At 35.1% G+C, this 27282-nt stretch overlaps 1 long non-coding RNA gene across 1 annotated transcript in view; it reads left to right on the top strand.

Moving 5' to 3' along the window:
* LOC147577545 (uncharacterized) overlaps positions 1 to 27282 on the top strand; it is a 523754-nt gene that overhangs the window by 285169 nt on the left and 211303 nt on the right. The window contains exon 5 of the long non-coding RNA XR_015240383.1: positions 23109 to 23172. This is a non-coding gene — a long non-coding RNA (uncharacterized LOC147577545). The remainder of the gene's footprint in view (positions 1 to 23108; positions 23173 to 27282) is intronic.

The raw sequence follows: 27282 nt of genomic DNA, 5'->3' as shown, positions 1-27282 counted from the left end.
TGTGTTTGAAGGTAAGCAGTGAGACAGCTGTTATGTTTCTAAAGCGGTGGAATCTTCATCTAGCCATTGCAATTCAGGATGAGGGTCTCAGCTCTGTAGTCTTAGAAATATGAGAGTTAATACATGTAGCATTTAGAGGGCTTTGGGGCTTAACTGGCTAACGTCATAATAACCAAATACATAAAACAATGCTAATTTTAAAATTTATAATGAATATCTGAACAGAGATCAGGATTCACTAGTTAGTATACTGTCGCTAAAAGCAAATCACATGCAAACCAAAAGATAATTAGAAAATTGGTGGTGGGAATAAAATCAGAAGAAGGTGAATTGGTCAGTGATTTTAATGGCTAGTGTTAAGGAAGTATGGAGTGGTCACTAGTATCAGACAAATCCTTTCATGGTCCAGGACATTCTTTTCCTTGAAGAGTGCTGTCCTATATATTGGCAATTCCCTTTTTGTTGGCATTCCACCTTCTATAATTATAATAGCCACCCCCCTTTGGAATAATAATAATTATTTATTTACTATGATAAAACTTTCCATTGAATTCCTGTGAAGTTTTCAGAAATCATTTGTATGATTTGGCATATCTCTTCTCTGATCTTTGTAAGTATAAGCAATCTTATATCTCTCTTTTAAAATTCTTGGGAAGGCACCTCATTATTGCATTTATTATAATACACAGCTTCTTACTTGGTCTCTTATATGAATTATTCTGCATTTTCTCATGAGTATGTTCTTTCCAAACACAAATTTAAAATTTATTTCCCTTCTAGTTTTAGATTGTTCTATTCTCTATTGATGCAACTCCCATATTCACTAACAGTCAGTGACTTCCCATTGTTTGTAGCAAAAGTAATATGTACATACTATATCATGTTGCTCTTTTATCAAAACTCCCTTTCTTACGAAGTCTGAATTTGGTCTCAGACAATCTTTGTTAGTATAGTTTATCAGAATTGGCATTAGAGCTGATATCAATTTACCATCTCTCTGGTCTACTGGATAAAATCTTAGTTTTTTAACATCAACACAATTTACATTCTACTCCTAATCTGACTGTACCATTAAGAACAATGTTAGCTGTAGATTTTTTTTCTGATATACTATAACTTTTATTTATTTTTTACTGAAGGATATTTGACACACAGTTATTAGTTTCAGGTGTACAACATAGTAATTTGACAACTCTATACATTATGCTGTGCTCACTGCAGGTGTAGCTACTAACTGTCAACTTAAACTGTCGTTATGATATCATTGACAGTGTTGTGCCTTTTATTCCTATGAATTATTCATTTCATTATTGGAAGCCTGTATCTCTCAATCCCCTTTACCTGTTTTGTCTATCCTCCAGCCTAGCTGTAGGTTTTTCTTTTTTAAAATAAATTTTATATTTATTTATTTGAGAGAGAGAGAGAGAGAGAGAGAGCGAGAGAGCGCAAGAGTGAGAGTGAGTGTGGGCTGGGGAAAGCAAATAGGGAGAGAGCAATCCCAAGCAGGCTCTGCCCTTTCAGCACAGAGTATGACATGGGGCTTGAACATCATGTACCTTAGATCATGACCTGAACTGAAACCAAGAGTCAGAGTTGGAGGCTTAACCGACTGAGCCACCCAGCCACCCCTGTAGATTTTTCATAGATGCTTGTTACCAGTTTGAGGAAATTCCCTTCCATCACTAGTATTAATAGCTTTTTGTCAGGAATGGATGTTGAAATTTATCAAATGCTTTCTCTGCATCTATCAAGATGGTCATATATTATTTTTTTAAGATTCTTAATGTGAATTACATGGGTTGATATTTTTTAAATATAAAGCCAGCCTCGCATTCCAGGGTTAAGCACAACGTGGTCATGATACATTATCACCTTCATATACTGTTGGATTTGATTTGCTAAAATTTTGTTTAGAATATTTGTGTCCATGCTTATGGAGGATATATTATTTTGCGTGTGTTTTTAAAATTTATTTATTTAAATTCAAGTTAGTTAACATCCAGTGTAGTATTGGTTTCAGGAATAGAACCCAGTGATTCACCATCTACCTGCAACACCCAGTGCTCATCCCAATAAGTGCCCTCCTTAATGTCTATCCTATCTTGTGATGCCTTTGTTTAGTTTTGGCATCAGAGTAATCTTGGTTTTACAAGATAAGCTTAGGAATATTTTATCTTCAGTTTTCTAGAAGAGTTCATGAGAATTGGTGTTAATTCCTCTTTAACTATAGGATAGAATTCACCAGTGAAGACATCTGGAACTAGGTTTTTCTTTGGGGGAAGAGTGTTAACTAAGATTTCACTTTATTTACTATATAGGACTATCCAGGTTTATGTGTTATTTGATACCCTGATTTAAATATTTTTGAATGTGCAGCTGTAAGTGGATTGCTAGGTCATATGGTAGTTTTGTTTTTCCTTTTTGTCAAATCTCCATACTATTTTCTATAGCAATTGCACTATTTTACAATCTAATCAATAGTGCAAAGTGTTCCAACTTCTCTGTGTCTTCATCAACACTTGTTATTTTCTTTCTTTTTTCTTTCCTTCTATCTATCATCTATCTATCTGTCTATCTATCTATCTACCTATCTATCTATCTATCGTCACCCTCATGGGTGGTGAGGTATTATCATGGTTTTGATTTGCATTTCTCTAATGATTAGTGACATTGAACTTCTTTTCATATGCTTGCTCACCATGTATGTCATCTTTGGAGAAATGTACTTTTCCCATTTTAAACTGGGTTATTTGATTTTTGTTGTTGTTGAGTTGTAGGACTTTTTTTATGTTCTGGATATTAACTCCTTATCACATATATGACTTTCAAATATTTTCTCCCATTCCATAGGTTGCTTTTTTACTCTATTGGTAGTGTCCTCTGATGTATACATTTCTAAGTTGCATACAGTCTCATTTGTCTATTTTTGCATTTGTTTCCTGTACTTTCAGTGGTATATCCAATAAACCATTGCCAAATCCAATGTCGTGAATTTTTTCACCTAATTTTTATTTTTTATTTTTAAAGTTTATTTATTTTAAGAGAGCACATATATGCATGTGATAGTTGGGGTGGGGCAGAGAGAGAGGGAGAGAGAGAATCCCAAGCAGGCTCTGCACTGTCAGCACAGAGTTTTATGTTGGGGCTCAATCGCAGGAGCCGTGAGATCATTACCTGAACTGAAATCAAAAGTCAAGTGCTCAACCAACTGAGCCACCCAGATGCCCACCCACTTTTTTTCTTTTAGGGGATTTATAGTTTTAGGTCTTACATTTAGGTCTTTAATCCATTTTGAGTTAATTTTTGTATATGGTGCAAGGTAAACCGACTTCATTTTTCTGCATGTGGATATTCAGTTTTCCCAATACCATTTGTTGACTGTCCTTTCTCTATTGAGTGGTCTTGGAATCTTTGTTGAAGATCATTTGATTACATACACAAGTGTTTATTTCTGGGCTCTATCTGATTCCATTGGTTTACTTGTCTTTATGCCAGTACCATATAGTTTGATTACTATATTTTAAAGTCATTCATTTTCACAAGTTTCATACATATTCTGACAATGTTTTTATTGTAAAAATGTCTTAGTTTATAAATTTTCATAAATGGTCCTATTCTATAATCTCATTCTGTTTTTACTATAATTTTAAGATCTCTCCTTGTTACTTCTGCCTACTGCATGATATTCTCAAGTATATATCTGATGTAAGTTAATTCATGATTTATTTAGGAAAAAACAGCTAGTTTGTCTCTTTCTATTAACATAATTTCTTGGTGAAAATTGTTGTATATGTCCTCTCATAGACATGTACAATAATTTTTAGTATGTATTTACCTAAGAATGGGATCATTGTATTATAGGTCAAAAACATAATTAATTAAACAAATTCCAGATGCTTTTGACATTGATTGTCATTTTATAATCTCACTGGTTGTGCATAAAAGTTCCCATCTCCTCATATCCTTGATGGTACTTGGTATTATTACCAAGGTATTATTTAGGGTTTATTTGTTGCCATTTTGGTAGATGTGAAGTGACATGTTAATTAATGTTCTTTTTAATTTTTATTTTTATGATTATTAGTGATTTTGAGCATCTTTTAATATGCTTGGACATCTCTTATGAATGGTCTATTTATATCCCTTGTCTATAATTTCTATTGGGTTTTCTACCATTTTTTATTTTTTTTCAGGAGTTCTTGGTATATTTCAGCTGTTAACCCATTGTCAGTTATAGATATTGCATACATTATCCCCAGTCTATAATCTGTGTATTTAATTTCATCTGTGATGACCTTATTTTGAGTACAAAATTTAAATTTCGATATGGTCAAATTAGGCTTTCTTTATCATTTGTGCTTCTTGAGGTCTTTGTTCAGCCATAGATCACAAAGGTGTTCTCCTATATTTTCATCTATTGGTTCTGTAAATTTGCCTTTTACATGTATCTCAGATAATTCTTTTTGAATTTTTCTTTGTACATAGTATATAAGGCATAAGTTGAGTTTTATTTTCTCCTTAGAGTATGCCAGCTCTCCTAAAGTTATCTGTATAAAACTTTATTCTTTTCTTGCTCTGTGGTTTACTTTTACCATGTGTCAATTCCTTGTACATACATGGTTTTATTTCTGACCTCTGTATTATATTTTAGTGGTCTGCTTATCTGTTCTACAATATCATATTATTTTAATTATTTTGGATTTTAGTTTTATCAATTTGTTAATATCTGTCCCGATTCTTTGCTTTAGTTTTTCAAAGATGATTAAACACTTTACCAGTAATTATTTTTATGGCAATACAGTTTTTCCAAATTCCCCTAAAGTTCTTTTGAGATTTGGAGTGGAATATATTTAATTTAATTTATGGAGAATGTTTATTAATATCATTTGTAAACATACATATTTCTCTATTTACTGATGTTATATTTTCTATCTTTTATTTTATTATTTTTTTTTTAATTTTTTTTCAACGTTTTTTATTTATTTTGGGACAGAGAGAAACAGAGCATGAACGGGGGACGGGCAGAGAGAGAGGGAGACACAGAATCGGAAACAGGCTCCAGGCTCCGAGCCATCAGCCCAGAGCCCGACGCGGGGCTCGAACTCACGGACCGCGAGATCGTGACCTGGCTGAAGTCGGACGCTTAACCGACTGCGCCACCCAGGCGCCCCACCTATATGTTTTCTATGTTCGTTGGGAACACAAGGGAGTGTTCTAGATAGATGATCTTATCCTGTGAAAATGACAGTTTTACAGATTCTTGCCAATCTTTAGAGCATCTATGCATTTTTCTTTCTTACAGGATTATCTGAGTATTGGGTCTTCCATTTATCAGTTTTCTCACTTCAGGTATAACCAGGAGTTAGAAACGACAAAATAATTTGAAGAAGAAACAATTGATATAAAGAATTATTAACAAGGGATTGGAATAACAGGAGATCGACTACTGAGGAGTAAAATACTTTAAAGAGTAAGGGATAGCAAGTGTAAGAAACAGCCACCATCCATCAGCATAAGAAAGAACATCCAAGGAAGGAATAAATCTAGAAGACCCCTATACCCTGGAAAAGATCCAAACCTCATTGGAGGGAGTGCAGCCATGTCTTACTGGATGGCAGAGATGTTTGCTGAGGCTGCAGGGCTATCCAGGAGTGTTCTGGTTGGATTCCAGGGGAAGCCATCACAGGGAGTTGGCAGTGTTCGCTGGGAAACCATTCCGTAGCATGCCAGGGGAAGCAGCCCCGGAGATAAGCTACAGCTTAGAACTCTGTGTGAAGGTGCTCCTTGGGTACGCCTGGCAAAGCGCTTTACCGGGAAGCTGTTGGCTCACAACCCTCTTGGGGACTTCCCTGGTGTAAGAAACTGGCCCCTCTATAGCTGGGCAGAGAGAGACTGAAGAAAGAGGCAGGTCACTCCACGTTGGTAGGTGACAATTTTAATAAGCAGAAGGAACTTACATCTGAGACTTGTCTTGGGTGGCAACAGGACAAATGGCTCTGCAAACTCGCCTGCCAAATCTTAAAAGTTTACAAAGAGGCCTTAACTGGGTTCAGTCATGTATATCATGCAGATGTTCTCCATGCCACATAGTTATGTGTCCTTGGAGTAGCCTCTGGAAACAGGAAAGGTAAGTGGAACTCACATTCCAATGACAGGGAAGGGGGTGAGGATCCCTCACTGTCGAGGTCCAGCTCAAGGGTCAACTGGCGGTCCCTTTTTTTTAGCGACCTTCCCCAACAGAAGCCCTGGGTTAGAAGCATTCTGAATCCCCCTGAGAGGATGCCTAGAGAAGCTGCTCACAGCAGCTGTCATACTGGTGACTCTTCACTAGAAAGCCCCCAAAGAAGAAGCTGTCCATATGGAATTGCCATGTGCTGCTGCCTCATGGGTGCTGGTGGAACCAGGTGCTGTAGAAGCCACATGTGCTCCACGAGTCTGGTACCACCGAAGCCTGTTTAGAGTAGCATGTCAGAACCAGGAGGAGAAACCCCTCCCCTCCAGTATGCCATCAGCGCTTTTCACTGAAAAGGCTTAATACCCTACAGGCTGCACAGAAGAAATATTTACAGGGTGATACAGGTAGAATTATGCTTTCCCAAGTTCATCTGTTGGACTAAGTCCTAACCCCTAGTACCTTAGAATTGATTATATTTGAAGCCAGAGTCTTTAAATGGGTAACAAAGGTTAAATAAGGTCATTAGGATGGGCCCTAATCCAATATTTCTGGTGATCTTATAAGAAGAGGTTAGGATACAGACACGTACAGAAGAAGACATGTGAAGGCAAAAGGTGAAGATGACTGATTGCAAGCCAAGGAGGGAGGCCTCAGAATGAAGCCAGCTCTGCTGACGCTTTATCTCAGACTTCTCGCCTTCAGAACTATGAGGAAAGAAATTTCTGTTCATTAAGCAGCCCAGTCTGTGGTACTTTATTGTGGCAGCCCCAGCAAACTAATACACGGCGTCTGTTTCTGTTACTGAATAGTGGGCACTGAAGAGTGGATTTGAAGCAGAAACATTACAAATTGATAACTGACACATTAGGGTTATAGGCTCAGAAAGTTAAAAACATTCTCTAAACCTGTTTTCTTATCTTAAAAATGGAATCCTTGCCAAAATTGAAAGCTTTTTTCAAATTCCTAAAAGTTACTTCCATTTTCTCCCTATCAACCACCTAGAGGACTTTCTTATTCATAGAATTTCAGGTAGAGCCTAACCTTTGGAATCAGAAAAACTCATTCATTTTGGCACTTACAGGCTTTGTGACTTTGGCGAAGTTACTTAACTCTGTGAACCTCACTTTATTTATATGGAAATTGAAGGTTATAATACTTACCACATAATGATGTAAGGATGAAATGAGAAAATATATAGATATAAAACCCTTAGCTCTGTACACGGCACACAATAAGTCCTGGTTAAATTGCAGAGTATTATTATCTTTGTCACTCCAGTATCTAACAGAATGGCTCTTAATAATCTGTGAAGCATGTATTTGTTGCTGAACAAACTGAGCTGAACTGAACAGATTTTCAATGGGAGAGCTACAGACATAATCACTGGCAGTGTAGGCCCCTGTGGGGGGTTGTATGTTTAGGTAGAGTAAGTATTTACCTAGTACTTTTAAACATCATAAAAATGTCTGTGATTACCTGTAGTGAATTAGGTGTGGATGGTCACACAGGAGCATGTTGCCATTCTAGTGTTACAGGCTATAATACATCTCCCTGAATAGCCAGGAAAGAAAATAACAACAACAAACCCCAAACAAAAAACAAACCTCCTGAAACAAACACAGAAATGATTTAAAGATGTCATTCCCAAAGAGTGAAAAATAGATTTTAAATCTCTGAGAGAGGAACTAGACAAAGAAAACCCCACAAAAACAAAAAACTAGAAACACATCAAGCCTCAACTTGTTTTCACAAAGTCCCTAATTAAATCATGAAGGTGAAATCCACCAGGTACAAAATAAATCTGATTTTAATAGCTATCAACCTCTTAGCTTTTGTTTTGGGAGAACTTTAATAAGGGCACCCCCACTGTCTCATATTTTAGAATCTTTCTCTTGAGATAACATGGCAGGAATCAATAAGTTTATTTTAAATCTTACATCTAAAACAAGGTCAGGCAAGGTCTTATGTCTTCAATAAAGTGATTGTTTCAAGCTGAACTTGTGTATTCATGCTGAGGCGTGAACAAACATAGGATTTTTCAACACCAGGGCAGGAAGAGAAACACACGATTAGATGTTGAGATTTCTAATGCTAAATGAACAGAACTGATAGTTTTAAAATTAAAAATGTGGCTGCTAATTTTTGCTCTCAAGGTACAAACAGTCACACACATAATTACAAGATTTACTGCTTAATATCCTCTTAACCACTGAAAGTGATTCTGTTTATGTTAGGAAAAAGAAGCCAAGTAGAAAGGTCATTATGTTGTGTCTGCAGTTCTCAGTCCTAATATGTGAGTCTCATTTATAAGTAGAGGAAAAAATCAATAACCCTTTTAAGTTGCCTTGGCTTCCAAGTGGAAAATGCTTTAACCCGCTGCACTGTGGTGACTTAGAGGCACTGTGAGATACTATGCAATGTTGTTTCACCAAGGATCCCAGCTCACTTCAATAGCTCTTAATTGCATTGTTGAGTCTGTCTTGGCTGGTGAAGAAAATGAATACTGTCACTGCTTCCCAAAAGTTTAACTCGTTTATTCATCAGTTGTTCTTTATCTTCTTGAAAGTTAATTTTGCTTTTATAGAAGTTACCTGGAAGATTAAAGTAGTTTCAGAAACACAGTTCCAGCAGCCCAGGAATGAAAACCTTCAAGCTCTTAATTTAATTATGTTCCACTAGTATTTACTAAGTCTTCCATACCAGGTAGAGTGGATGACAAGAAGTGAGTAACATAGTTCCTGTTTTCAACAAGCTTTAATTAGCCATGGAGAATGAGTTAGGAAACTAAATGCCTACAATTTGATGTTCTATGTAAATGCCATATGAAAAGAGGAAGAAAAAAACTATATCTAGTTCAGAGGTTCAGAGGAGCTTTGTCCTACACACATCTTGTTAAAGCAAAGTAAAGGCTTCAGGAGCCTTGAAGGATAGATGAAGTTTGGAGTGAAGAAGCAAGGAGATTGCCATGTAGGGGCATGACAATTTAAAAATGAAGGCATTCAGACCAGACCTTTTCCAAGTTGTAGCCCAGGCAATAGAAGCAGATGAATTTGTAGTGGAGTCCAAGTTGTGAGGGTTTAAATATGGTGCTTTCTTGAAAAAAGAGTAGCATGATCCAGGCAAAAGGTCGGAAGGAAGATTTCCCTGGTAGTGGAGAAAGATTACTCTAGTAAGTAAGTATTGGAAACAGAGAAAAAGTAAAGACATAAAATGGACTAGATACGAGATGCTTTTGAAACATACAGAAAATAGATGTTGATTAATTAAAGGTATAACTAGTCTCCTGGAACAAGTTCTGAATCTGTGCACCCAAAACATGGGTTCTAAAGCCACTTTCCACGAAATGTGTGAGTTTTGTTAGAGTGTGGCAATGCGTACCCATGTATGTACATGCCAACTGTGTGCAGACACTCTACTGGATACTCTACATGTTTCATCTCTAACATCCACAGCAATTCTCTATATATACAGCAATAGCTTCATTGTACAAATTCAGGAACTAAGGCATATAGAGTGCAGGTAACTTGCCAAATGTCAGAGAATGAAATAGCAGAGTTGAGATTTGAGCCAAGTATTTCTAACCAAAGCCTATGCTCATACAACTAACTATAGGTTTGAATCAGTTCCTTCCTGCCTTGCCTTGACTCTGCATCTTTTTGCATTTTGCATATTACTCAATATCTTAGTTTCTTTATCAATAAATTAGGGTCATAACTTCAAATATGCTGGGTTGTTTAAATTAAAATGGCTGTATCATAATGTTCCATAAACTTACATTTTGAAGGAGCATGAAATTAAGGAGACTCTAAAGAAGAATCTATAAAACTTGTTTAAATGATGATTCTTCCTTATCTCCAAATTAAATATTACTATTTACCAGTGATTTAAAAAAGGACAAAAAAATATACTTTTATTTGAGTTCTTGTAGCCACTCCAATAACCCCTCTTTAGTTTTTATTATTTTGTTATCCCAGATTCCTTTTGATTTTAATTTCTATATCTCACACTGTATGTTGCAGGTGAAGCAACATCCCTACAAAATTCCTAAATGTGAACATGTGAATGTGCTAAGCATGTGTACTATAAGCACACTTAAAGTACTTCATTAATGTAACATACCATATATACCTTACTTTAATCTCAATTAGTGAGAGATTAGATGACCCTGAATTGATTTGCCTTTTATTTGTTTTCCCATATACTTTGACAAATAAGAGAAGGAGGTAATGGTGAGTATTTCCAGGTGGTCTGGGAGAAAATTTTATGCACACTATGGAACAATGTGTTAAATGTATACACATCAATAAAGATGTATTTTTTTAAATGTAGTGTTCACAAAAAATTAAAAAGAATATGATATAAAACAAAACATAATTTATATAAATTAAAAATATGTGTGCACAAGAAAGAAGCATTTTGAAAGAACACATACCAACAAAACCGTGTTAAACCCATTAGAATGTTTGCCTTTGGTAGGAAGGGGAAGGGCCTGGGTTATGGGAATATAATGGAATGATAAATAAAGCAAGTGTGGGTTTGTGTGGGCCAGTGCTGATAATGTACCATGAAATGAGTGCTATGATTAGTCAACACTCTGCACCAGAAGTGCTTTCAAAATTAGTTGAAGAATGGACTTCTGATGAACTTTCAAAGAGGAGGGAATCTAAGCTTGAGTCAAAGAAATTATCCTACACCAAAAAAGTGGGTAATATTTAAAAAGGTAGTTTTAGATGTCATAGGGATAAATAAGAAATCACAGAATGGAGATTAAAATATAAGGCTATATCTGGGCAGTCTCCACAAAAACCTTACTTTTTTTTTTTTTTTTTTTAATAATCTACTTTCTGAGTTTAACTCTACCCATTGGAAGCATCAGAGTTCAGGAAGAGAACAAAGATCTTTGGAATCAAGAATTGTTTGATTTAAATTCCAAACTCTGTCACTTATTGTGAAGACCAGAACATGGTACCCAATCTTTTAAAATTTGAGCATCTTCATACATAAAGTAGCTACTGTGTTGATGCAAAAAATAAATGATAAAAATACTTAACTCTCTAGCACAGGGCTAGGTTCAAGGTAAAACACACTATTGGTGGTAATTCCTGTGTGCTTCATTTTTCCCAGATGTTGCTACTTCTGCATTCATTCAACAAACATTGACTGAGACACTACTGTGGTTTATACACTGGAATATACAAAAATGGAGGAGACATACCTGTGCTTTCAAAATACTTGTAGTCTAGTGAAAGAAACCAGAGTTAAACCAAAAATTATATTATAGGCTGAGAAATACAATGATGAAGGCATTTGCTGGGTGGTAGAAGAACAGACAGAAAGGGACTCCGAATCAGATAACGTTTCTTGGAAGAGAAGATAACTTGAGGTCTGTCATGTAGATTTAGTGAGAGACAGTAAGGAAGCAAAATTCCAGAAGAAGACTTTTGCGTGAAGAAAAATCTCTAGACTCTAGTTCTTGGCCATTCTAGGGTTTAGAACTGGTAACTGTATATTTTAGTAGGTCTTCCATTATAAGATTTTGCTCTCTAGTAAATTAACTTGTAGTTCCTGAAATATTTAACTGTGTGATAAATTGCCTACTAGGCTTCCCAAACTGACCCATTTCCACAAAACTTTTCCTTAAGTTACTTATTTCAGTATGCTTTGCTAAGAAACTCAATGGGACAGTGTGGAGCTAATCTTGTTTTCCATAAGGTTTAGAAAACTGTTTTTTAGAGCCTTGAAAACCCTGGGAACTATTTTTCTAAACTCTGGTTTAATCCATATATATTTGCTCAGTGTTTGTGTTTCATGCTTATTTTTGTTAAGTGAACATTATTTTAAACATACACTCATACATTTGTATACATTTATACCTTGCTCCCCATATATACGCATCATTTTCCTTAAAAAGAGAAAACAAGAAAGACTATGTTTGGAGAGGGCGCTATAAACTCAATATATGATAGTGATGTCAAAATTTTTTCCTTTACAACTTCTATTGAAATGGCAAGACTTTCTTGAAACAACATTCAGTGTTTGTTTTTAAAACAAACCCATGGGTTTACTTTGTAAAAACTCATGAATGTTTTTTTATTCATCCCATATCCTTTTCAGAGTCGCTCCATGCCAAAGGAAATATGATTAAGGCAGCTCGGGAAGAGTTTTGGTCGGCAATAGGACACAATGGATATATGTTGTGGCAGATTCAAAAGGGAGAATGGGAAAACCTGCATGGATATCCTTGGTGGAGCAAATTATAACTCTTAAATTCTTGTCAAATGATAACAAAGACTTTAAAAAATATCTTTGCCCTCAAAATGATAGCAGTAGCTTAAATTTAGCTCCATAGCTTCTGTTAAAAAAAAAAAAAAAAAAAAAAACAAACACAACCAACTACTAAGTCCTAAAATTTTTATAAAGCCCAATGGTAATACTAAAGCTGATATTGACAAAACACTTAAATAGATCTATTCTGTGTGTGTTCACTTTCGTGGTTTAGATAGTTTTAAGATGTGGTTTACTCTGGGAATTTTTCTCTCCTTGCCTTAAATATTGACTGAGTTTGAAATAAAATATGTTTATGATGAAACCTGTGAGAAAAGAGTTCTATTGAAGGCTGCCTCTCTATCCCCAGACTGAAGAATGCATCAGGGTTTAGAGCTTGTTTTGATGTCAGTAGAAATGCCATATTCTGCAGAGAGAGATGTGGGCATAGAGTGAATGTGGTTGGGAAAAGAAAGTGTTGGTGCCAAGGATGGTTATTTAGCTTCAAAAATTCTAAGGTACAGGGGCGCTCAGGTGGCTCAGTTGGTTAAGCCTCTGACTTCAGCTCAGGGCGTGATCTCACTGCTCCTGACTTTGAGCCCCGCCCACATCAGGCTCTGTTCTGATAGCCTGGAACCTGCTTCACATTCTGTCTCCAACTCTCTGCCCCTCCCCTGCTTGCGCTCTGTCTCTCTCTCTTTCAAATATAAAAAATAAAATGTAAAAAAAGTTATATATATAGGTGTGTGTGTGTGTGTGTGTGTGTGTGTGTGTGTGTGTGTGTATGTATATATATATAGATACACACACACCATGGAGTATTACTCGGCAATCAAAAAAGAATGAAATCTTGCCATTTGCAACTACGTGGATGAAACTAGAAGGTATTATGCTAAGTGAAATTAGTCAATCAGAGAAAGGCAAATATTGTATGACTTCACTCATATGAGGACATTAAGACACAGAACAGATGGCCACAAGGGAAGGGAAGCAAAAATAATATAAAAACGGAGGGGGACAAGATTAAGAGACTCTTAAATATGGGGAACAAACAGAGGGTTACTGGAGGGGTTGTGGCAGGGGGGATGGGCTAACTGGGTAAGGGGCACTAAGGAATCTACCCCTGAAATCAGTGTTGCACTATATGCTAACTAACTTGGATGTAAATTAAAAAAATAAAATTAAATTAAAAAGTTTTAAGGTACAAATGACATAGAATAAATGCATTCTCCAAAATATATTCAAAACCATGTAAATCATAAAGATTCACATATTCCACCTTCTCTTTGGAAACCTAACAGTACACGTCCATTGTGAATATAACGAGTACCACATCCGACTTGGATTCTGCAGATATCTATTTCAGTAGCTCAGTTGATGTGAACCAGTCAATTTTATTAACTGATTAAATACAGTAAAAAAGGAAGTTAATGGAAAAGTGGAACAGATTAGTTTGAAAAGTCTCTGTTGTAGTTTGAATATATTGTCTCTTTAAACTGGATTTGTAAGAGAAAGCAGATGTTATTTGCAAATTTTTGTGGCTTTGCAAGAAAATAAATATTAATGATGTTCGCTACCTCAAGTAAAGAACATTAAGAATACCTTTCTCTGTGTATGTGTATTTGTTTCAGGCAAACTATAAAGTTCACACATTCTCTGGAATGTCTGGAGGCCTACCTAGTGCCTGGCAAGTTTTCAAAGAATGCTGGGTAACATGCTTTTACCTTGGCTTTGTATGTGTCTTCTTCATGTGTGCCAGAGTTCAACTTTGGTCTCAGTGATTGGCCACAAATATTTCATCAGCCTTGGGTTCGCTTCAGTATTTGTGAAACCAAATAGTGTATGCTTAATTCCATGTCATTTTTTTTATCTCCAATTAATATGTTATCAATTATCATTTGCTCACAGAGGTTATCATCACTTTCAGTTAATTTCAGGAGCACAAGCAGGTATATCATTTAAATTTATTTTTGACATCTTAATATGCATATTTAGATGGCTAAAACATTCTAGAGGTCAGTTGGAGTGGCAAATACCCTTAAATGTTTTCTATGTTGAAAATCCATTAATCATTGAAATGTATAGATATTATTTTGGAGTTAAAGTACATACAAAGTTTTATATTCATAAAGTGATTGAGAACTTCAAGTAATTAAAGTAAGGAAATAGCATTTGCATCATTAAACTACTTTAATAATAGTTTTGATTTTAAACTACTTACAATTAGGACATTAATTAGGACACGAGTTTTTCAAGAAAAAGTTCTTGTTAATTTTTTACATCTTGTGAAAATGAATTATAAGTAGGTCCAACCATAACTAGTTGGTTCTCATTAATTAAACCTCAAAACAATAGACTCTAAACAAATGGTTTAAGAAGATAATTCCTTCTAGATCTGAATATATAGAGGCTAAACATTTAATCAAGAGTTTGTCAAAATTATTGCTGTAAAGTACTCACCATTTTCGGCAGTAAAGATAAAGAAATTCTGAGATTTGTCTAAGCTGTGGATCTTAGCTACAAAGTTCCACAAGAAAATTAAGGGAAAAGGTCTTCCAGAATTATATTCTGCTCTGCACAAAATCATTATTATTAAAATTGTTGTTTATACCTTATGTATGGGACAAGGAAAAGTGACTAGCTTTTTTGGCCTTTTTTAAAAAAGAACTCAACAGCAGAATTAAGTAATGATGAATTCTATGCTTCTAGTTTACTCACTGATTAGGGATTTCTGAATCTTACAGAGGTTACATTGCACTGTACTATGACTGAAAATATATTTCCAGAATGGAAAACCGTTATAGAAAGTGTCAGGAATTTGTCACTGACGGTGTAGCAAGCATGAGAGTTTATGTGTGTGTTCACATTCATTAATTACATGTTCACAGAGTGATTGTTACCTATCATGAAATAATCAGATAACTGACAATAAGCCAAAGTCAAGCTCTGTGAAATACTGGAGGTGCAGATGGTCTCCAAGTTACTATGGTTCAACTTTTGATTTTTTGACTTTATAGTGGTGCAAAAGCAATATGCATTCAATAGAAATCATACTTTGAATTTTAAATTTTGTTATTTTCCCAAGGTAGTAATATGCAATATGATAATCTTTTATGAATCTGGGCAGTGGCAGCAAGCTGAGCTCCCAGCCAGTCACATGATCATGAGGGGAAACAACTAGTCTGTACCCATACAACTGTTCTATTTTTCATTTTCAGTGTAATATTCAATAAAATTCATGAGATATTAAATGGTTTATTATAAAATAGGCTTTGTGTTAGATGATTTTGCTTGGCTGCAGGTGTTCTGAACACATTAAGTAGGCTAGGCTAAGCTATGATGTTCACTTGATAAGGTTTATTAAATGCATTTCAACTTACAGTATTTTCAACTTATGACAGATATATCAGGACATAACCCCATTGTAAGTTTAGGAAGATCTTTTTCAATGACTTTTAAGATATTCTTTATGTATTATAAATACATGCCAACAAATTGGATAACCTAGAAGAAATGGATAAATGCCTGGAAACATATAATTTTCTAAGACTGAATCATGAAGAAGGAGAAAATCTGAACAGTAGTGGGAAGATTGAATCAGTAATCAAAAACCTCCCAACAAATAAAAGTCCAGGACCAGAGAGCTTTGCTGATGAATTCTACCAAGCATTCGAAAGAATTAAAACTAATCCTCAACCTCTTCCAAAAAGTAGAAGAGGAGAAAACACTTCCAAACTTATTTTACAAGGCCAGCATCCCTGATTCCAAAACCAGACAAGGACACAAGAAAATTGCCGGCCAATATCCCTGATGAACATAGATGCAAAAGTCTTCAACAAAAGATTAGCCAACTGAACTTAAAAATACATTAGGGGCAGGTGGGTGGCTCAGTTGGTTAAACGTCCAGTTTCAGCTCAGGTCATGATCTCATGGTCTGTGAGTTCTAGCCCTGCGTTGGGCTTTGTGCTGACAGTTTGGAGCCTGGATCCTACTTCAGATTCTGTGTCTCCCTCTCTCTCTGCCCCTCCCCCGCTCACGCTCTGTCTCTCCCAAAAATAAATAAACATTAAAAAACATTTTAAAAATACATTAAAAGGATCATACACCATAATCAAGTGGTTTTTATTCCAGGGATGCAAGGATGATTAAAGATCTGCATATTAATCAGTGAGATACACCACATTAACAAAATGAAGGATAAAAATTACGTGATCAATAGACGCATAAAAAATAGCTGACAAAAATCAACATCCATTTATGATAAAAATTATCAGCAAAGTGGGCATGGAGGAAATGTACCTCAACGTAACAAAGGCCATTTATGGCAAGCCTGCAGCTAACATTATACTCTATGGTGAAAAGCTATAAGCTTTTCTTCTAAAATTAGAAGGCAGGGATGTCCACTCTCACCACTTTTATTTAACATAGAATTGGAAATTCTAGTTATAGAAATTAGGAAAGAAAAAGAATTAAAAAGTATCTAAATTGGAAAAGAAGAAGTAAATTTGTGACTATCTGAGATGACATGATATTATAGAAAACCCTGAAGACTCCATCCAAAATTTGTTACAACCAATAAAAAATTCAGTAAAGTTGCACGATATAAAATTAGTATACAGAGATATGTTGCATCTTTATGCACTAATAATGAACTATCAGAAATTAAGAAATTAATCCCATTTACAATTGCATTAAAAAATACCTAGGAATAAATTTAACCAAGGAAGTGAAAGACCTATGTACTGATTACTGTAAGACATTGATGAAAGAAATTAAATAAGACACAAATAAATGGAAAGATATTTTGCACTCATGGATTGGAAGAATTACTGTTGTTAAAATCTCTCTTCTACCCAAAGCAATCTACGGATTCAGTGTAATGCCTATCAAAATGCCAATGGTAGTTTTTTTTTTTTTTTTTTTTTAAAGAAGTAGAACAAACAATCCAAAAATTTCTATGGAACCACAAAAGGCCCCAAGTAGCCAAAGCAATCTTGGGAAGAAAAGAAAAAAAAAACTGGAGGCATGACACTCCTTGATTTCATACCCTATTACAAAGCTGTAGTAATCAAAACAGTCTGGCACTGACATAAAAACAGATACATAGATCAATGGAACAGAATAGAGGTCCCAGAAGTAAACCTACACTAAATTGGTTTATTAATTTATAACAATTAATTTATAACAAAGTAGGCAAGAATATACAATACAGAAAGGACAGTCTCTTCAATAAATGATGTGGGGAAAACTGGTTAGCCACATGCAAAACAATGAAACTGGACCACTATCTTATGCTATGCATGAAAATTAATCCAAAATGGATTAAAGACTTGAATGTAAGACCGGAAATTATAAAACTACTGGAAGAAAACATAGGTGATAAGATCCTCAACATCTGCCTCATTTTTGAGTTTTTGGATCTGACTCAAAAAGCAAAGGCAACAAAAGCAAAAACCAACAAGTGGAACCACATCAAACTAAACTATAAAGCTTCTGCACAGTAAGGAAAACCAGCAACAAAATGAGTAGGTCACCTACAAATGGGAGAGAATATTTTTAAATTATGTATCTGATAAAGGACTAATATCTAAAATATACAAAGTACTCCTACAACTCAATTGCAAAAAAAAATCTGATTAAAAAATGGGCAGAGGATCTGAATAGACATTTTTGCAAAGAAGATATACAGATAGGCAACAGGTGCATGAAAAGATACTTTACATCTCTAAACATCAGGGAAATGCAAATCTAAGCTACAATGAACGATCACCTTATACCTGTTAGATTGGCTATTATCACAAAGGCAAGAGATAACAAATGATCGTGAGGATGTAGAGAAAAGGGAGCCCTTATGAACTGTTGGAGGGAATGGAAATTGGTGCAGCCACTGTGGAAAAAAGTATGGAAGTTCCTCAAAAAATTAAAAATACAATTATCATATGATCCAGGAATTCCACTTCTGGGTATTTATCTGAGGAAAGTGACAACACTAACTTGAAAAGGATATATGCATCCCCATGTTTATTGCAGCATTATTTATAATAGCCAAGATATGGAAACAACCTAAGTGTCATTGATGAATGAATGGATAAAGAAAAGGTGGTATATATATGTAGGATAGAATATTATTCAGCCACAAAAAAGAATGAAATCTTGCCATTTGCAACAACATGAGTGGATACTGAGGGCATTATACTGAATGAAATAGGTCAAAGACAAATACCACATGATATCACTTACATGTGAAAAACAAAACAAAACAAAACAAAAAACAAAACAAGACAGCAAACTCACAGGTACTGAAAGCAGATTGGTGGTTGCCCGAGGTGGGAGATGGAGAGTGGGTGAAATGAGTGAAGGGAGTCAGAAGGCACAAGTTTTCTGTTTAAAATAAGTCATGGGAATGTAATGTATAGTATTCTGACTATAGTTAATAAACTGTATTGATACTTGAAAGTTGCTAAGAGAGCAGATCTTAAAAGTCCCCATCACAAGAAAAAGAAAATTCTGTAGTTATGTATGGTGATAGGTGTTGGCTAGACTTATTGGGTGATCATTTAACAATATATACAAATATCAATTACATTGTAAACCTGAAAAGAATACATTGGTATATATGAATTATACCTTGGTAATTTTTTTTAATCCAGCTTGAACCAAGAAAATATTACATTATACATTGTAGTTAACATTATCAATATAGCAACACATAACCAACCAATAGTTGCCCACAGAGTACCATGGCTGAAACTTGCTTGTGAAGTAACAAGAGTGTCAATGTTTCTTACATGGTACCTGCAGTGAGGATCACCTTACTAGTTCTTTCTAGGATGGATGCTAAAATTGGTGTGTAGGTAAGGAAAACTAAGCTAGAGAAAGAAATTCTGATGATTTTGTTTTCTTGAAATCCAAGATTTCAAGATGTGGCCTGTTTCAGGCCACATTTCCAGATCTAAGATTTAAGAGTAGAATTTCCTCAAGGGATAATTATGAGGCCACATGTTCATTTAAAAAGTATTAGAAATAAAAATGTAAGTGAGGGCTATAATTTTTTTGAAATTTTCCTTTTTAACAGCCTTATTGAGATATAATTCACATATCATGTCATTCACCCGCTTCAAGTGTATGCTTCAGTGGCTTTCGGTACAATTTTAGAACATTTTCATTATCCCAGCAAGAAACCCTGCACCCTTAGCTGTCATTCTCCAACCTCCCAACCTTCCCCCCACCCCCAGACCCAGGTAACTTCTAATCTAGTCTTTGTATATAGATTTGCCTATTCTGAACATTTCCTCTGAATAGGATCATATAATAAGTGGCCTTTTATAATGGATTTCTTTTACTTAGCATAATGTTTTCAGGGTTTATTTGTGTTATAGCATGAATCAATTCTTCATTTTTAAAAAACAGCAAATAATATTCCATTGTATAGGTATAGCATGTTTTGTTTATTCATTATTTGGTTGTTTCCACTCTTGGGCCATTATGCATAATCATGCTATGAACATTTGATTACAAGCTTTTGTGTGGATATATTTTCATTTTTCTTGGGTGCATACCTAGAAGCAGAGCTGTTGGTCATAGGTAATTCTACATTAATATTTTGAGAAGCTGCCAAAATGTTTTCTGAAGTGGCTACAATTTTGTTTCCACCAGCAACTAGGGGAGTTCTGATTTCTTTACATCCTTACCAAAACTCATTGTCTGTTTGTCTTTTTTATTTTAGCTATCTTTGTCGGTGGAAAGTGGAAGCTCATGTGGTTTTTGTTTGCATTTCAACAATGACAATTGATGTTGAGCATCTTTTGATGTGTTTATTGAGTATTTGTATACATTCTTGGGAGAATTGTCTATCCAAATCCTTCATCCATAATTCTAATTGATTCATTTGTCTCTGTATTGAATTGTAAGTGATTTTTTGTATATTCTGGATGCAGGTTCTTTATCATACATATAATTTGCAAATATTTTCTCACATTTTGTGGAGTGTCTTACTTTATTGATGATATTCTTTGACATCAATAATATTGTATTGTAATTATCACACTTGCTAAGAGACTAGATTTTAATTATTCCAACCACTAAAAAGAGATGATAATTATGTCATGTGATAGAGGTGCTAATTATCACTGCAATGGCAATCCTATTAAAATATAAATGCAACAAATTCACATGTTGTACACTTTAATTATTTTTTTTAGCAGAAGCACATATGCATTTAATTTTATGTGAATAGAGTTTTTTGAAGAATAATGTAGTATAGTCACTTACACACAACTATGATCTTTACTTGTAATATTTATTTGAATACAGCTATATTGGGTAAGATACTGTTTTTTAAGAAATCTCCAGAAAAATAGCAATCATCCCACTCCAAAATTTAACAAATTAAAATGCTGATGGAGGATAGCAAAGTAATTATGTTATTAAACGTGTACACCTAAATGTTCTATGTCAAATATATTTCAGTAAATAATAAATAACAAATTTAAGAAAATTAAAAGATGTTTTCTGAGTTACGTGAATTTTTAATTTTGATGTTGCTTATATAACATCAAAGGTTTTGGGGTGATGGTGGGGTGGTCAGAGCCAACGGCCAAGAAAGAACTCTTGAAGATGTCTTTGGCACAAAAAGGTGACTTTATTAAAGCACGGGGACAGGACCTGTGGGCAGGAAATGCTGCATGGGGTGGTGACTGGTAACTCAATATATACCCTCAGGTTGGGAGGGGGTCAGGGATGGAGGAAGTCTCTAAGGAATTTTGGAAGCAAGGTTTCCAGGACCTTGAGAGGCTAGCTGTTGCTAGGTAAACACCATTATTACCCTTTAGTAAAACCTCAGTCCTGAGACCCTTCAGGTGTATGTGGCAGTGGGTGGGGGTGGGGGCATAAGCCTGGAGTATGACTGCCAGCATATATATTGGGGCAGTTGAGATAAAGGAAGTAGACTTACAGGATCCTTGAGGTCGGGATAACCTTAAGCTAAGATTCTCTTCCGCCGCTAGTAAAGTGTCATCTTCCAGTCAGCTGAGCTCCTGGAGGGAGGTCACTCTGCTGGTTTCAAGGACTTGTCAATGGGCTGTAGGCAGCAAGGGAACTTAATTTTTCATTTGCCTTAGTTTCCCACATCATCATGGCAAGCATTTAAACATTTTTCCTTTGTTCTTGGGTAGCCAGGAATGTCAGAGGAATATCACACATATTCCACTGTGGGGGGACGGGGGAGGGGAGTGTGTATGCCAGCCTGTATTTTGCCCTTAGCCTGCCCCACATTCCCTCATCACTTATACTTCTGAAGTCATATCTAAGAAACTGTTGCTTAATACATGGTAACAAAGATTTATTTCTGTTCTTTTCTGAGTTTTATAGTTTTAGCTCTTATATTAATGTGTATAATCCATTTTGAATGTATTTTTGTGTGTGGTGTGAGGTATTCTACTTTTCCATGTGGATATCCAGTTATCCCGGCATCAGTAATTGAAAATATTCTCCTCATTAAATTGTTGTGGTACCCATGTCAAAAATCAATTGAAAATAAATGTAAATTGTTAAACCTAACAAAATGGGTTTATTTCTGGACTGTCAATCCTATTCCTTTTATATATTTGATATATAGACACATTATATATGTTTTATATATTCATGCCTGGACCACACTCTCTTGCTTATTATAATTTTGTAGTAAGTTTTAAACCAGGAGGAATGAGTGCTTCAACTTTTTTTTTTTCCCAAGGTTGTTTTGCCTATTCTAGGGCTTTTGCATTTCTATCTGAATTTAAAGGATTAGCTTTTCAGTTTCTGCAAAACAACACAGTTGGGATTTTGATAGGTATTGTGTTGAAACTATAGATGAATTTGAGGAGTATTGTCATCTTCACACTATCTCTTCCAATTTATGAACATGATGTCTTCCCATTTATTGAGATCTTTTACTTCAACAGTATTTTGTGGTTTTTGGTGTACCTGTCTCATGCTTCTTTTGTTAAAGTTATTTGTAAGTACTTTGTTCTTTTTGATGTTATTGTAAATGGCATTGCTTCTTATCTTCACATCTGGGGTATTCATTGCTAGTGTAGAGGAATGCAGTTGATGTTTGTATATTGATCCTGCAACTTACCTGAACTCATTTATTAGTTCTAACAGCATTTGTGTGTGTGTGCATGTGTTTGTAAATTCCTTAGGATTTTCTTTTCTTTCATACAAGATCATATTATCAGTGAATAGAGATAGTTTTAGTTCTTTCCTTTCAACTTGAATGTCTTCTTATTGCTTTTAATTACCTAATTGCCTACATTTTTCTTTCATGGCTTTTGGTTAGTTTTTGGTTTGCCCCAATTGGTACTGCTGTTTCAGGCAGCTGTGATGTTATAAAATTGCCCAAGTTTTTTGTTTGTTTTTTTTTTTTTTTGTTTGTTTTTTTTTCTTTTGGTTTGGTTTGGTTTTTAAAGAAATGCCCTGGAGAAAGTGCTTTTCACACTGAGGGGGGTCTTTCACAGCGAGGGGGCTCTTGTCAATCAAGTCAAAGGAAGAGAAGCCCTATAAATGGGATTTTTCAGGGAGTTACCTGATAGGTCAAACACTGAAAGTTCTCCTATGGTGCAGCCTTGGGGAAGATTCCAAACCCCTTCTGCACTGACCCCATTGAGTGTTAATCTGTTGTTTTTCACAGCTCGCGTGTTGGAGAGGCTTGCTGATTTCCAAGCATGGAATTGGGGAAAGGAGACTGGGATTGGGTAAGTGAAGGTGCCACAGACCTCATCATTGTTCTTACTAAGATTCAGCCTTTTTTTTTTTTTTTCTTGATAAATGCTCCTTGGATTATTGTAAGCATTTGGTAAATTTCTAGATTCCTGAAAAAGTTGATTTTGACAATTCATCCAGTGTTTTTCTTGCTTATATAAAGGAATCAATTTTTGAAGTTCTTTCCTCTGCCATTCTAGAATTGGTTGTCTTTGAGAGCTGTTATTTTAAATATACTTCCGAAAATAATCAGAAGGCATCCTCGATATTGCAGAAAGCTTTAATTGGAGGGAGTGTGTTGGTGATGTTTCATCACTATCATCAACCAAATGTTTGAGTCCAGAAATGAAAAATAAGATTCATTATTTCATATGGAAAGAAAGTAATGCTGAATAACCTGGGGCGACCTCATCATCAGCAGTAACATATATAGTAACAGAGTGAGCCAAAAACTGTCTTGTTTTTCCGGTGACTCAGTTGAAAGTGAGCATATGCTTAACTTCATAATGCACATTACTGTGCCTACAGAAGCAATCTAACTGTTCAGTATGCTGAAAAATCACCATTCTTGCATGGTCAAATCAAAATTCAGAACTCTAACTAGTAAAAGTTGAATAATAATGATAATAACAACCGATTGTAATAAATTTCTGATTTTTTTTTTTTTTACTCGGAGTTTATCCTATGTTGTTATTATTTGCCTTTGGCTTTATCTTCAATCAAATATTGACTTTAATATTTGGTCGTTAAGCATTTTTCCAAGTTATTTTTCATCATACCTCAACTTTCTAAGAGTAGCTGCAAAATGTCATAACCAGGTAGTTGGTGTTTTTTGGATTTTACAGATTTATATACTTGTTTCATATAATCGCTAAGACAATGGCAAGTGTTCTCATGTGACAATGTACATCTTGTGAGAACTCTGTGTCTGAGTTTTTTATTTTACTTCCTTACTTCAAAAAGAGCTATGTGTAAAGGTAGAAAGGAAAGGTTGTCTGCAAGGTTTCCTGGCATGTGTTTTACAAACCCATAAGCCCTAAGGATAATGAAGAGGAACGGTTCAGGAGGTTAAAGAGAGATAGGGTTTCAAGATAAAGCAATAGCAGTATTTGGCATTAACTTTTAATTTTAAAGTAATTTAAACTGTTCATAAGAACAGTACAAAGAACTTCAGTACAACCTTATGAAGGTCAACTTTGTGTCAAGTTGACTGGGCTAAGAGATGCCCAGATAGCTGGTAACCATTATTTCTGGGTTTGTCTGTGAGACTATTTCTGGAAGAGATTAGCATTTGAATCAATGGACTGAGTAAAGAGATCTGCCTTCACCACTTTAGTGGTAGACATCATCCAAGCTTGTGACTGCCTAAAAAGAACACAAAAGAGGAAGAAGGGTAAACTCACTCTGTCTTAAGTTGGGACATCCACTTACTCTTGCTCTGGACATGAGAGCTCCTGGTTCTTGGGCCTTTGAACCAGGACTGGAAGCTACACCATTGGTTCCTCTGGTTTTTGGACCTTCATTTTTTTTTTTTTTTAATTCAAGATTTTATTTAAATTCCAGTTAGTTAACATATAGCATAAGATTAGTTTCAGGAGTAGAATTTAGTCTTGGGCCTTGCAACTTGTACTGAATTATACCACTGACTTTCTTGGTGCTCCAGTTTGCAGATGGCATATTGTGACATATCTCAGCCTCTGTAATCATGTAGGCCAATTTCCATAATAAATCTCCTCTTTTATATCTCTTTATATCCTATTGGTTCTATTTCTCTAAAGAATCCTGACTAATACACTAATTCACTTCACCTGTATTCCACAATTTTTAGCACTTTACATTTCCTTCTGTCTCTTTCTGTCTTGAGCCATTTGTGAGTAAGTTGTAGATACAATGACCTGAATTCCTAAAATTTTCAGTGTTTTCTAAAAGGAAAGGATGCTGTCCTTCATAACTCTGGTATACCTAATAAAGTAAGGAAATTAACATGACTAAAATACTATCGTCTGATCCCCCGGCATACAAATTTTACCAGTTTTTCTGATAATGCCCTTTATAGAGTAAAATAACTACTCCCCCTTTTATTTATTTCTTTTCTGGTCCATAAACCAATCCAGATTACACATTGCATCTGGAGGCCATGTGTCTTTAGACTCTTTCAGTCTTTCTTTATCTTTCATGTCCTTAACTTTTTTTTTTATTTTAAGGTGTATGTATTTTATTATGTTTTCTTATAATTTGTTTCCAGCTGTGCATTTTAGAGTAGGAATACCACACAAGTAATGTAGTGTTTTTCTTAGTGTCTTATTAGAGGACAACTGTCCTACAGTTGGTGAGGTTAACTTTTACCAGTTGTTTAAAGTTGTGTCTGCCAGATTTTCCCCTCCTAGTGTTAATCAATAAGTTTCTTGTAATTATAAACAAATAAAAAATAGTTTGTGGGGAGGTACTTTGAGACTATGTAGATCCTGTTTCACATCAAACATTGATCTATTAATTTTAGCATCCATTGGCAGTTCTTTCCTGAATCCATTATTATGATGATTGCGAAATGGTGATTTCCTAATTTCACTATTCCTTCTATATTTGTTACTTGGTATTCTACTATAAGGTAGAGATTTTTCTCCCATTTTTAATTTTCAATGGGCTACAATAGATTATTATTATTATTTATTTTGATATTAAATTTTTCCCAGGTTTAACCAGTGAGGCAACCTTAAGGTCAACTGCTCTATTTTTTTGAAATGGCCCTATCAATCTTTGACTAAGCTCTTTTAGTTTCTTTCATGACAGAATGGTTTAGGTTAATCTTATATTTTCCCAACTGAAGCCGGGCAACTTTGTTTTTGTTGTTGTTTTTTTAATTGGAGAATGGATTTAGAAATCCTAGTCTGGGAACCAGATGTGTGTTCATGACTTCCAGGGTGACACTCCAAGTCACTATACATGTACCTGTATTTCTTTATATATAAAAACCATGTGTTTACACGGACAGCTCAGATTTGCTCTAGTCTTTCTCCCCTTTCATATTTGTACCTTCTTTATCCAGCCATAGAACCCTAACACCTATGATTCTGAACAGATTTACTTATGTGTTCAATTCTCTTGTCTTTAGCTAATCCCTCAATTCTCTGGGCCATTTCCTTAGTGTCAGTCAGCCTTGGGAAACTCAAAAGCCAGTGACTCATGCTGTAGAGCAGCTGGGTTTCCACAGGAAAAGAGAAGGGAAGGAGCTAGCTAGAGCATTTTGAAAAGGCATTTTTCTCACAGACTTATACAATTATGACATTAATGAAGTGAGAAGTAGAAAGCTGACTATATGGTAATTCTAGTAAAAAGAACCAAAGACAGCCTTTCAAAGTGACTGGGTCCCAATCAAGGCATGGTAGTTGAAGAGAATTGATGGTCCTGAAGTGGCCATGTGGTCAGGATTAAGAGATGTCTATGAAGAGAAATGATTGGTGAATAAGGAGTAACCCCTCCTATAATGCCTTGTGCTAAATCAAGATATTACAACCATAGAATGGCCTTAAGTATGGGAGAAAAGCTGAGCATCTGTAGGAAAAAGGACTTAGAATCAGAAATAACATTGAGTTACAGAAAAGAAAGCACTATTTCTTGAGCACTCAAGTTTAGGGTTGAGATTTATAGCTACTGCATATGGAAATGACATAAGATAACCACACAAATATAAAATAAGGAGTTAAATAATAATATGTAACTTGCAATACTCTTAAAAATAATATGACTAGATTTTCTATGGTGAACTATGGAGTTAATGAAATTATTACATACTTGTCATAACCTGGTGAAACTAGAAGATATTTTTTACCTCAACTTCCTTAAAATTTTTTTTTTTTTTATATATAATTTTAAAGCATCCACATTTTAGGATAGCTTGTCAAGTTTTGTGAAAAATTTAAGAAATTCCATTATGAAAAATTTAAATGATAGATTTTCTTTTTTGTAATGACCTACACATTCAGAAGTCTTTCTTTACCCTTTGTAAATCATAATCCTAGACTGAGTTCCCAGGTGGGAACTGCTATCCTTTGACATCACCTTGATAAATGCTCTATATTATGCACATCTCCTCTGCCTCTGTC

The sequence above is a fragment of the Puma concolor genome, chromosome C2 (assembly GCF_028749965.1).
Source record: "Puma concolor isolate L17-30 chromosome C2, mPumCon1.1.hap2, whole genome shotgun sequence".
Taxonomy (NCBI): domain Eukaryota; kingdom Metazoa; phylum Chordata; class Mammalia; order Carnivora; family Felidae; genus Puma; species Puma concolor.
The sequence above is the reverse complement of the archived record's forward strand: the minus strand, read 5'-3'. Positions and strand labels throughout refer to the sequence as shown.